We start from the raw sequence: 10,327 nt of genomic DNA on the forward strand, positions 1-10,327 counted from the left end.
GTACCTGCATCTCTCCCTCCCCCCACAGTCCATTCCCTCTCAGCAACCTTACTGTGTAGCAGGGTTCCCAGGGCCTTTAGGGGTTTGCCCTCTCACTTTCATTCTGATGCCCCTTCCACTTTGCCCAGCTTGTTGTCCTAGTTCTGGGCTCATGCCCTTAGCACGACTTTTCCTTCCTGTCACTCTGGCAAATCCCAGAGTTCTAATCCTACACTCACTGTTCACCATGTTGATCTCGGAGTTCCCCCATTTCCCGAACTGCGTAAACCAAAGCTCACAAGTATATTTACCTGCTCTCTCTCCTCAACTCTGCCTCCATTTCACACCTGGCGCTTCCTTGCGACCTTCCTAGACAAATAACTGTTTTCATTTTTATACCAGATATACCGCTATGTTTTCCCTTTTTACTGCACAGGGTTATTGCAGAAACTTACTGCAGTGGTTTTCGTGAGAATGCCCCCCCCCAGGCTCAGATGTGTGAGTACTTGGTCCCCAGGTGCTGACACTGTTTAGGTAGGTTTAAGAGACGTGGCCTGGCTTCCCTGTCATTGAGGGAAGGCTTTGAGGTTAAAAACACCCCATCCCATGTGTCCTCTGTGTTTGGTGTTTATGGTTCAAGATGTGAGCCCTCAGGATCCTGCTCCTGCCACTCTGCCATTGCTTCATCATGATAGAATTTATCCCTCTGGAACAGTGAGCCCAAATACACTTTCTTCTATAAGTTACTGTGGTCATGGTATTTTTTCACAGCAACAGAAAATTAGCTGATATGCTTACCAGCCTAAAAAACTATGCCAGACCCTAAACTTTTAATAATACAGAGATCACAGGCTCAATAGATGCAACTATCGAACACTGCCTTTAAAAAAATATTTATTTTTATTTTATTTGTATGGGTGTTTTGCCTGCACATAGTGTCTGTATGCATGAATGCTTGGGCGCCATGTGTGCAGTGCCCATGAAGGCCAGAAGAGGGCTTTGGATCCCCAGCAACTAAAGTGACAGATGGTTGTGAACTGCTGTGTGGTGCTGAGATCGGAACACAGGTCCTCTGCAAGAACAAGTGCTCTTAACCGCTGAGCCATTGCTCCAGCACTGAACACTGCCTTCTTGATGTTAAACAGCTGAGGCCTGGAGAATCCAGGCATGACCACTTTAGGACTCTTCAGGACAGACTAACATAAGCAAAAGGCCGTCTTATCAGTACCAACAGAGCCAGCCTCCCTCCCTCCAAACACGGAGATGGGAACGCTTCACCTCGCTGACATCATTTTGTAATGTGTGTTCATATGTGTTTTCATGTAATTGCTTGTATGTCATTCTGTTTTGGGACAGCATGGAGCAGAATGCAGTGTGCCCTTAAAATCCCCCAAAACAACGGAGTAAAAAACCTGACAACTTAGTTTTTCTCTTTCATTAATTTTTTCTGCATGCTGAAATTATTTTTTGATGTATTGATATACCTTAAAACTGTGTGCTCACATGTGTGTGAATGAGAGGTTTTAAAAGGCCTTAAAGTATATACTCACAACCCAAGGTACTTGTTTACCTTCTTCAATTTATCAAATGGCTCTATTATTTATCTTTGGGTCTATTAAGTGTCTCATAAAGTCTTAAAATACTATTTGTTTATATAAAACAAGGTCATTAAGGCCATAAGATAAAAGTTTCATTAGGTGTCCCCTGGCAATGGGCAAAGAGACACCTTGTTGGTGGTGTTGTTCTTATGTCAGTCAGGGGCAGAGCAGACGGCAGTCCTCTGTCTATCCTAGCTTGATGCCTGACTTGGTAGACAGAGCTGTTTTTTTGCCTAGGACTCATAAAAATCAAATCAAATCCAGGCAGCACATTTTGGGAAGAGGAAGACAGACAGAGACCTGCGGACTGCCATACCCCCTATAGACCTGCTCTCCAGCACACTGCACAGGCAGGCCATAGACACCTGCTTGCCGCCGGAGGATGTCACCCAGGAGTCGGCCAACCCTGGTCAGGAGCCGCACAATGTGCAGGTATGTGGTGGTCAGACGGAAGAGAAGGACAAGTGGAGCCACTTGAGCATTGTGAAGAGAGATGGAGCTGGAAAGTCAAGGGTGGAGAGGAGTCGCCTATGGTGAATGGCCAGCCCCACCACCTGGGGCCATGGTGATGTTCCAGATCCAGCTGCCACTGAGGGCCATGTCTGAGTCGGTGGTTACACAGCGGGAGGGAACGATGTTGATACCCATGGCTCCTATTACCACTGGAGAAGGGGACCCTTTGGTCAGGGCAAGCCACTGGGACCAGGTGGATGTCAGGAGCTGTGCAGAACTGGCCCCACCCCTAACCGGTTTCTGCGCTCTGGAGAGCTAACTCCATCTCTCACCAGATGCAGCATGGGGGTGTGGGTAAGCCAGGCCCAACGACACGAGTGTGGGAGAGCTGACGATTTGTCTGCGGGATGGTGTGGGGGCAGGGGTTACGCCCCCGCTACCACCCCTCCCTCTGACGGTCAGGAAAGCTGCCCACAGGGTCCCGAGCTCAGGAGAGAAAGTTCTGCACCTCCCCAGCTGCGGGAGAGCGGGCCCTGGACCTTACCTAGCCAGCAGAGCCAGGCTGGCCTAGTTGGGGGCAGTGAGGCAGCCCTGAGGACGAGAGTAAGGGGGAAACGACCTGTCACTCATCTGTAGTGAGGTGGTGGGGGTGACGCCCCTCCTCCTCACTCCTCACCACCTGCGGCAGTCCCTGGAGTCATGAGACCCAGACCCTTTCTGCTTGTAGAACTTAGAGCCAGCCCCAAGGGTATGAGAGCAGAAGAGTTGTCCAAGCCCCTCAGCACTGGAGCAGTTGGGAGTGTGGACACTGCACCTTCACTGGGCAGCACCGTGGAGCTTGCTCTGGAGGTGAGGGCGCTGGTGAGCTGGACTGGAGCGAAAACCTGCTAGCTCAGAAAGAACGCACCCAGCTGACCTTCCTTCTCAGCTCAGGTCCAGATGGGAAAATCCCAACCGATCACTAGCTCAATTGACAGCCCAAGAGGAAAATACCAAGAAACACATGGCCAAAAATCTTGCTAGCTCAAAGCCCCAAAAGCCAGGGAGCTAAAGCCAGAGCTTGAGCTAAAAGCCCTTTCTACTTCTCCAAGCTGTCGTAAATACCCTCAACTCAGAGTCCCTCCTACTCTTTAATCCCTTCAGCTGGTTTCTTGCTCCGCTTCTTGACCGAGGGTTAAATTTACTAAATCCGGTGTGTAGAAAGCTCTTGGATTAAAGGTGTGTGACAGGCCTCAATCACACCAAACAAGAAACAGGGTTTTACAGTTCACAATTTTGCCGTGCACAATAGTTAAATATCCTGCAACACTGGACTGATGTCATGACAGCAGCAGGAGAGCTGACCCTGCCTCCCTCCAGGGGTAGCATTGGGTGGCCTAGCCAGAGCAGCACCGGAGAGCGTGCCCTGGTGGTGCCAATAAGGGAGAGCTGGAGTGCTGAGCAGCTCAGTTACCACCCCATCCCAGATCCAGGCCTCTGGGAGATGGCCCACACCCAAATCTATATCATTCACAGATGGGTGGGACAAAAGAAAGGGCCATTCCTGATGATCCCAAGATTCAGAATCCCCATGACCCAGGGCAACAACAGGATAACTGGGAGGAGTCCGGATGAGGACCCAATATTGATGCTGTCACAGAAGCCAGAGCTCTCGAACCAGACCAATGACTCATTGCAATGGACATTTGCAAGTGAAAACATGTGAACAGAGGGATGTACTGTGGGACACACTGAGACACACTACAGCTTCCACTGTATGAGATGTGAGATGGTTTCTATGCTTCCTTTTGTTGTTGTTGTTTGTTTTTGTGGGTTTTTTTGTGGGGGAGGTTGCAAGGGCAAAAGGTGGAATGAGAAGATAGGAGATGAGTGGGACTGGAGTGCTTGATGTGAAACTCACAAAGAATCAATAATTAGGTTGTAACATTTGACATTGGAGGCACAGCCTTTAACCCCAGTACTTGTGAGGAAAAGGCAGATGGCTCTCGATGAGTTCAAGGCCAGCTGGGGCTACATGGTGAGACACTGCCTCAAAAACATTGTTTTTGTTTTGTTTTGTTTTGTTTTTCAAGACAGGGTTTCTCTGTGTAGCCCTGGCTATCCTGGCACTTGCTTCTGTAGAGCAGGCTGGCTTCAAACTCAGAGAGATCTGCTTGCCTCTGCCTTGACCTATGCCATCACCGCCTGGCAATTTTAATGATTCTTTTTAAAAGGAAATTATTAATTTAACTTCATTTGTGTGATAGTCATAGGTAATAAAAATAGGATATAAAATTACTTTTTGTCAGTTGGGATGCCACTGGGTACTGGACACTGTAAATCCTTTTTGAACTAATTGTTATTGATTTGAAAAAAATAGTTATTGTTTTTGTTTGTTTTGTTTTGTGTTTGTGGTTTTGTTTTACAAGGCAGGGTTTCTCTATGTAGCCCTGGCTGTCCTGGAGCTCACTCTTCAGGCCAGGCTGGGATTAAAGGATCACACCATCAAGCCTAGCCCTGAGAAGACATTCTTAATAGAAAGCTGTTAACTAAGAGGTTTTAAAAATGAGGCTGTAATATATCTAAAATGATGTTTTTCAAATATCTCAGTAAAATTTCCTTTGGATGGTGGTGATTACAGGAGCTACGATACCAATAAAAGTCCAGGAAAACTCACTCTGTCTGTAGCAGACAGCTGTGCTAAGTTAATAGTCATTAGTCTCTAACATTGCTGAAACACTGTCTTAGTTCAGATTTCTATTGCTGTGATCAAACACAGTGACCAAAACAACTTGGGGAGGAAAAGGTTTATTTCAGCTTACAGCTACCATTGAAGGAAGTCAGGGCAGGAAGTTCAGGCAGGAGCCTGGGGGCAGGAGCTGATGCAGAGGCCCTGGAGGGCTGCTGCTTTCTGGCTTCTTCTTCATGGCTTGCTCAGCCTGCTTTCTAATAGCACTCAAGACCACCAACAGCCCAGGAAGGGGAGGGACCACCTCCAGTAAGAGGGCCCTGCCACATTAATAATCAATCAAGAAAATGTACCCTAGGCTTGCCCTTGGCCAATCTGGTAGGGACATTTTCTCAACTGCGGTTCCCTCTTCTTAAAGAACTCCAGCTTGTGTCAAGTTGACATAAAATTAGCAGTGTAGATAAATTTTAACTTAGACATAGACCATCTCCTGCTTATCTGCAAGCTCCTTTTTAAATTCCCTTTTTAAAAAGATATATTTATTTATTATGTATACAGTGTTCGGCCTATAGTCCAGAAGAGGGCACCAGATCTCACTATAGGTGGTTGTGAGCCACCATGTGGTTGCTGGGGATTGAACTCAGGACCTCAAGGAAGAGCAGCCACTGCTCCTAACCTCTGAGCCATCTCTCCAGCCTGGCAAGCTCCTTTTAAAAATGGGGTTTTCATTGTTATTTTGTCCAACTTAAAAAGATCTATAGACATGACTATGTGTACATACATTATTTGCATATTCTTAGAGTTTTTATTATTTACACGATTTCAAATTAGCTTAAGTAAATTGCATAAACTGATGACATGACCACTCCATGGTATGATTAAGGGAGAGGTTTTTACTGTAGTTGAGAGAGAGAGAGAGCAGCCAGAGATACCTGGAAGAAAAAGTAGACTGAACGTGGCCAGGGCTATCTGCAAAAAAGGAGAGAAGAGCAGTGGGTGGAGAATAGAGAAAACATAGCGAGAGAGGCAGGAGCAGAGGGGAGAGCGAGTGAGAGAGAGGAGAGCACAGCAGGGTTACAAGAAGAATGAGTACGCAGGGGAGGAAAGCCTGTGAGCTGGAGGGAGGCCGGGGTAGAGGTGGAGATGAGAAGGGCAGGATGCTAGCCAGCATGGACTTTGAAATGAGTAACAGGTGCTCATGATGCTGAAGGAGCCTGGAAGCCAGCACGTGCTTTGATATGCTCATACGTGCCTCAGGTAGCCATATGTCCCTTCTGCCAGAGGTAAGGGACGTATCTTTTGGTAGTGGAGAACTGGTTCCATAAGTTTCAAAGGAATGCTGACTTTTATCTAAGCACAGAAATCCCCCAACAGCCCAGGCTGGTCTCATTTTTTAATATTGGGACTGCCTTTTTCGGGTTTGGGGAAGTGGAGTTTCCATTGCACCTGACAAAAATTATCATCTGAACTAAAAGTACAAAGTTAGTCTAATTTTATTAGACTTTTCTCTTTGTTTTGGTTACTTTGACTATGGGTTTGTCAATCCTTTTTTTTTTTTATGTGTTCAAAAATCCAACCTTTTGGGTTGAAGAGATGGCTCAGCAGTTAAGAGCATTTGCTGCTCTTGGAGAGGACATGGTTTTGGTCGCCAGCAAGTCCGACCCTAGGAGATTTAATGCCCTTTTGGTCTCCATGGGCACCAGAACTCACAGGTATATGCCTATAGAAGCACACACATACACATCATTTTAAAGAAATCTTTGAAAAGTATTCAAGCTTTGAATTGTTTCATCAATCTCTCTCCTGATCTTTTTGTTTGTTTTGTTTTGCAAGACAGGATTTCTCAGTGTAGCCTTGGCTGTCCTGGACTCTCTTTGTAGACCAGGCTGGTCTCAAACTCACAGAGATCTGCCTGCTTCTGCCTCCCTGAGTGCTGGGATTACAGGCGAGCATCACTAGGCTTGTTTTTGTTGTTGTTGTTTGTTTGTTTCTCTCCCTGATCGTAATTGTTTCTCTGTTTTTATTGTTTTTGGGTTTAATTTGTTCTTGTTTTCCTAGTGCCTTGAGTTGCCGCATTAAGTCATTTGAATTTTCCCTGATTTATTTATTTATTTGCTGTAGACACTTAAAGCTATAAAGTCTCTTCTTAGGTCTGCCTTTGTTAAACCCATAGGTTTTTGGTATATTGTGTTTTCATTTGAATTTCATTGTGGAAATTAAATTTTTTTTTCTGAATTCTTCAGTGACTCATTCATTATCCATAGTGTGTTTTTAATTTCCATGAGTTAAGTACTTTCTGTAATTTTCACTGATGTTGATATCTAGATTTATTCTATAGTGGTCAGAAAGAATACAAGACGTTATTTCGATTTTCCTATATTTGTTGAAATCAGCGTTGTGTTAATACATGATCAGTTTTGGAGAAAGCTCCAAAAGCTCCAGGGGCTGCTGAGAAGCATGTGTATTTAGTGTTTAAGTAAACCGTTCTGTATTAGATGCATAACATACAAGGCTTGTGACTTTGCACACAGCCACACGTGCTTTAGGAAAATGGGTACCCCTGAGTTTGGTGTGTTTGCACCTGTAACAACCTCTTGAGGGATCGTTGCTTTAATGAGTGACCTTCTTTACCTCTTCTGACTAGTGGTTTTTGAAGACCATTTTGTTAGAATTTAAAATAGTTATTGCTGTTTTTTTTCCTGCTTCCTTTTTTACTGTGGGATGCCAATCCCCATTCTTCCACCCTAAGATGGTATTTATCTTTGATGGGGAGGTAAGGTATGCTTTTTGAAGCAGCAAGAAAGATGGACCTGATTTTCCAATCACACCTGCCAGTCTGAATCTTTTTACTTGGAGAAGTCCAGGCCATCAGTCTATGGAGAGCTGCTCTTAATGGAAGGAAGTGTGTTAATTCTTTGTCACTTTGTTGCTTTGTGGTCTTCAGCCTGTCTATGCTGTGGAGTCCCACCCTTGGCCAGGTTGACCTGTTATGGTCTCTGCACACCTGGGTTCCTTCGCTGCTCCGTGGGCTCCAGCCTGCTTCCACTCTCTTGACTGTATTTGGTGGGCTCCCAGCTGCTTGGGTGCCCTACTCTGCGTCAACCGTGACCCACCCCTCACTAGCGCTGTCTCCATCGCATTTCGTGGAGTCCTTGAACACCTGGCAGCCCCACAGTGGGGCGATGATCCTGTTTCAGGCTCCTGCAGCCTCCACCCTTGCTGATCGCTGTGTATCTGGGCATGCTACCCTGATCAGGTCCTGTCTTTTATCTTGTGTAGTTTCAGTTATTCTAATATTTTACTTTTTCCTTTTCAGTTTAAATGCCTCCTACTTCTTTATCTTGCTTAATTGCTCTGACTAGAACTTAGAGTGTTAAACTGGATATTTTTGTCTTGTTCCTGAGCTTAAGGGAAATTTTTTTTTTTTTGTCTCATGCCATGGAATATGACTGTGAATTTTTCATATATACTCTTTATCACATTGAAGGAATGTCCTTCTAGCCCTGGTTTATTTTTGTTCTCCTTTTTACCTCGTAAAAAATGCAGAAAATAAAAATTTACATTTTAACCATCTCATTTTAAATTACACTATGATGTACAATTCTTACTTCTGTCCATCTGTATTCATTAAAAACAAAAACAACAAAGACCTCCCCTGGCTCTCTTTCTCTAGGACAGTAGTTCTCAACCTGTGGACAGATACCCTTTTGGGGGTCACATATCAGATATTCTGCTCATCAGATTTTTATATCTGATTCATAACAGTAGCAAAACTACAGTTATGAAGTAGCAACACAGTAAGTTTGGGGTCGCCACAACATGAAGAACTATATTAAAGGGTGGCAGTATTAGGAAGGTTGAGGACCACTGCTCTAGGGTCTGGTAACCATGCCTCTGCTTTCTGTTTCCTTTTTTTGCTTGTTTGCTTGTTTGTTTGTTTTAGAGCTGAGACTGAACCCAGGATCTTGTACACGCTAAGCAAGCTGGGATACATTCCCAGCTTCCACTAATTTGGTTACTTTAAGGGCATCATATGAATGAAATCATTCACTTAGAAGCATGTCTTTAAGATTCGCACATACAGTATAGAATGTTGGAGTTTCCTTCTTTTAACGATTCTACTTGCTTTTACCCTTTCATTTCACCTGGGACCAGAGCTCACATTTGTTAAATCTCTCATGTTCATCTCATAACTCAAAGTTCATTTAATCTCTCTCTAAAAGTCACCAAAATCTTAAGAGTCTCTAAAATTACTGAGAGGTAGAGGCAGGACGATCAGGAGCTCATATATAGTGCGTTTGAGGCTGGCCCTGGCTACATGAAATCCTGTCTAACAGCAGCAATGTGTGCTCAAAGTCCAAAACTCTCCGAATAGTCAAGACACACTTAACTGTGTGCCTCTGCCAAATAAAAAGTAATCAGAACAAGCTACATAGTTCTAATACACAGTGATACAGAGTAAATACTCTCATTCCAAAAGAGAGGAAGTGAAGAGGGAGTGAAGCACAGCAAAGAAAGATCTGACCCAGACCAACCTTCAGCTCAAACCCTAAGCCCCGCAGCTGCATGTGCGGCTCTGGTTTTTGTGACCGACTCATCTGAGATCCTTGGACAGGCCCGGACGTCTAGCTCTCTCACCCACAGCACATGCGATGCCTTTTCTGGCCTGGTCTCTCTCCCAGAGGAGAACTTTTCTTTGGGGATGTGCCGTATTAGAGATGTGGCGTCTCTAACATCTTGAGGTCTCTGTTGAAACTTAGGTTTCACCTTCCCAGTTTCATAAAATGGTCTCTGTGCCTCCTTGAGGGGAAATCTGATCCTGTCACGTATTGCCTGGCCCCTGCAGCTGTAACACGGGGCTCAGTGGCCGCTTATCTCTTTCTTACTTGCAAAACTAGTACCTCAAGAGGATGCTGTCAGCTCCGGGTGCCGTTCGCTCCTTTTGATCCAAAATGACAGTTTTTTGTCCCTTCAGGCTGATCCTGGAGACTTCCTTAGGGGGCCATTTTGGATCGGGAAACCCTTGTGTTAAGATTCTGTTCACACACACACACACACACACACACACTTCTTTTAAATGGTTTTACATTTTCATAATTTTGGATTTTTTGACAGGCGGCGTCTTGCTCTTAGAAGGATTCTCCTGAACAACTGCAGATGCTTTGTGTGTTCCCTCTCCCTTTCCTGCAACTTCAAACCCAACTCACGCTCCTTTCTTCATCAAACTGTACATTAAAAAAATATCTTCCTGCTCTCACTGTAGTTAGGAACGAGAGCAGTAAAAGCTGGGATTGCAGGGCTGCGTGGCTTTTGTTTCATTTTCCGAATAAGTTACTTTAATTCTAAGCTAGTCAGTATCAGTGATACACGGAATCAAAGCAGGGCAACCTCCCACACCCCGCCCAAAACAAAGCACTGGAGACTGTTTCTCGAAGGCGGGTATTTCTTATTCAGTGTTCCTGAGAGCGGATCGCGGGCAGTTATTTACCGGGTAATTAACTTTGAGTCCCCGACTCTAGGAGCCAGGGGGCTTCATCGAACGTCTACTACAATTTCTCACGGATTAGCACAGCTGGCATCTACTGAGAGATTCCGTTGCCAGGATCCATCTTCAGTCTCCGGTTCTGGG

At 45.1% G+C, this 10,327-nt stretch overlaps 1 non-coding gene across 1 annotated transcript; it reads left to right on the top strand.

The window, feature by feature from the left end:
- The first annotated feature begins 1,677 nt into the window (after positions 1 to 1,677).
- Positions 1,678 to 1,823, top strand: LOC132646168 (small nucleolar RNA SNORA48). Its single transcript, XR_009584293.1, has one exon. It is a non-coding gene; the product is annotated as a small nucleolar RNA SNORA48 (small nucleolar RNA).
- The last annotated feature ends 8,504 nt before the right edge of the window (positions 1,824 to 10,327 follow it).

This window comes from Meriones unguiculatus, chromosome 10, assembly GCF_030254825.1.
Source record: "Meriones unguiculatus strain TT.TT164.6M chromosome 10, Bangor_MerUng_6.1, whole genome shotgun sequence".
Classification (NCBI taxonomy): Eukaryota; Metazoa; Chordata; class Mammalia; order Rodentia; family Muridae; genus Meriones; species Meriones unguiculatus.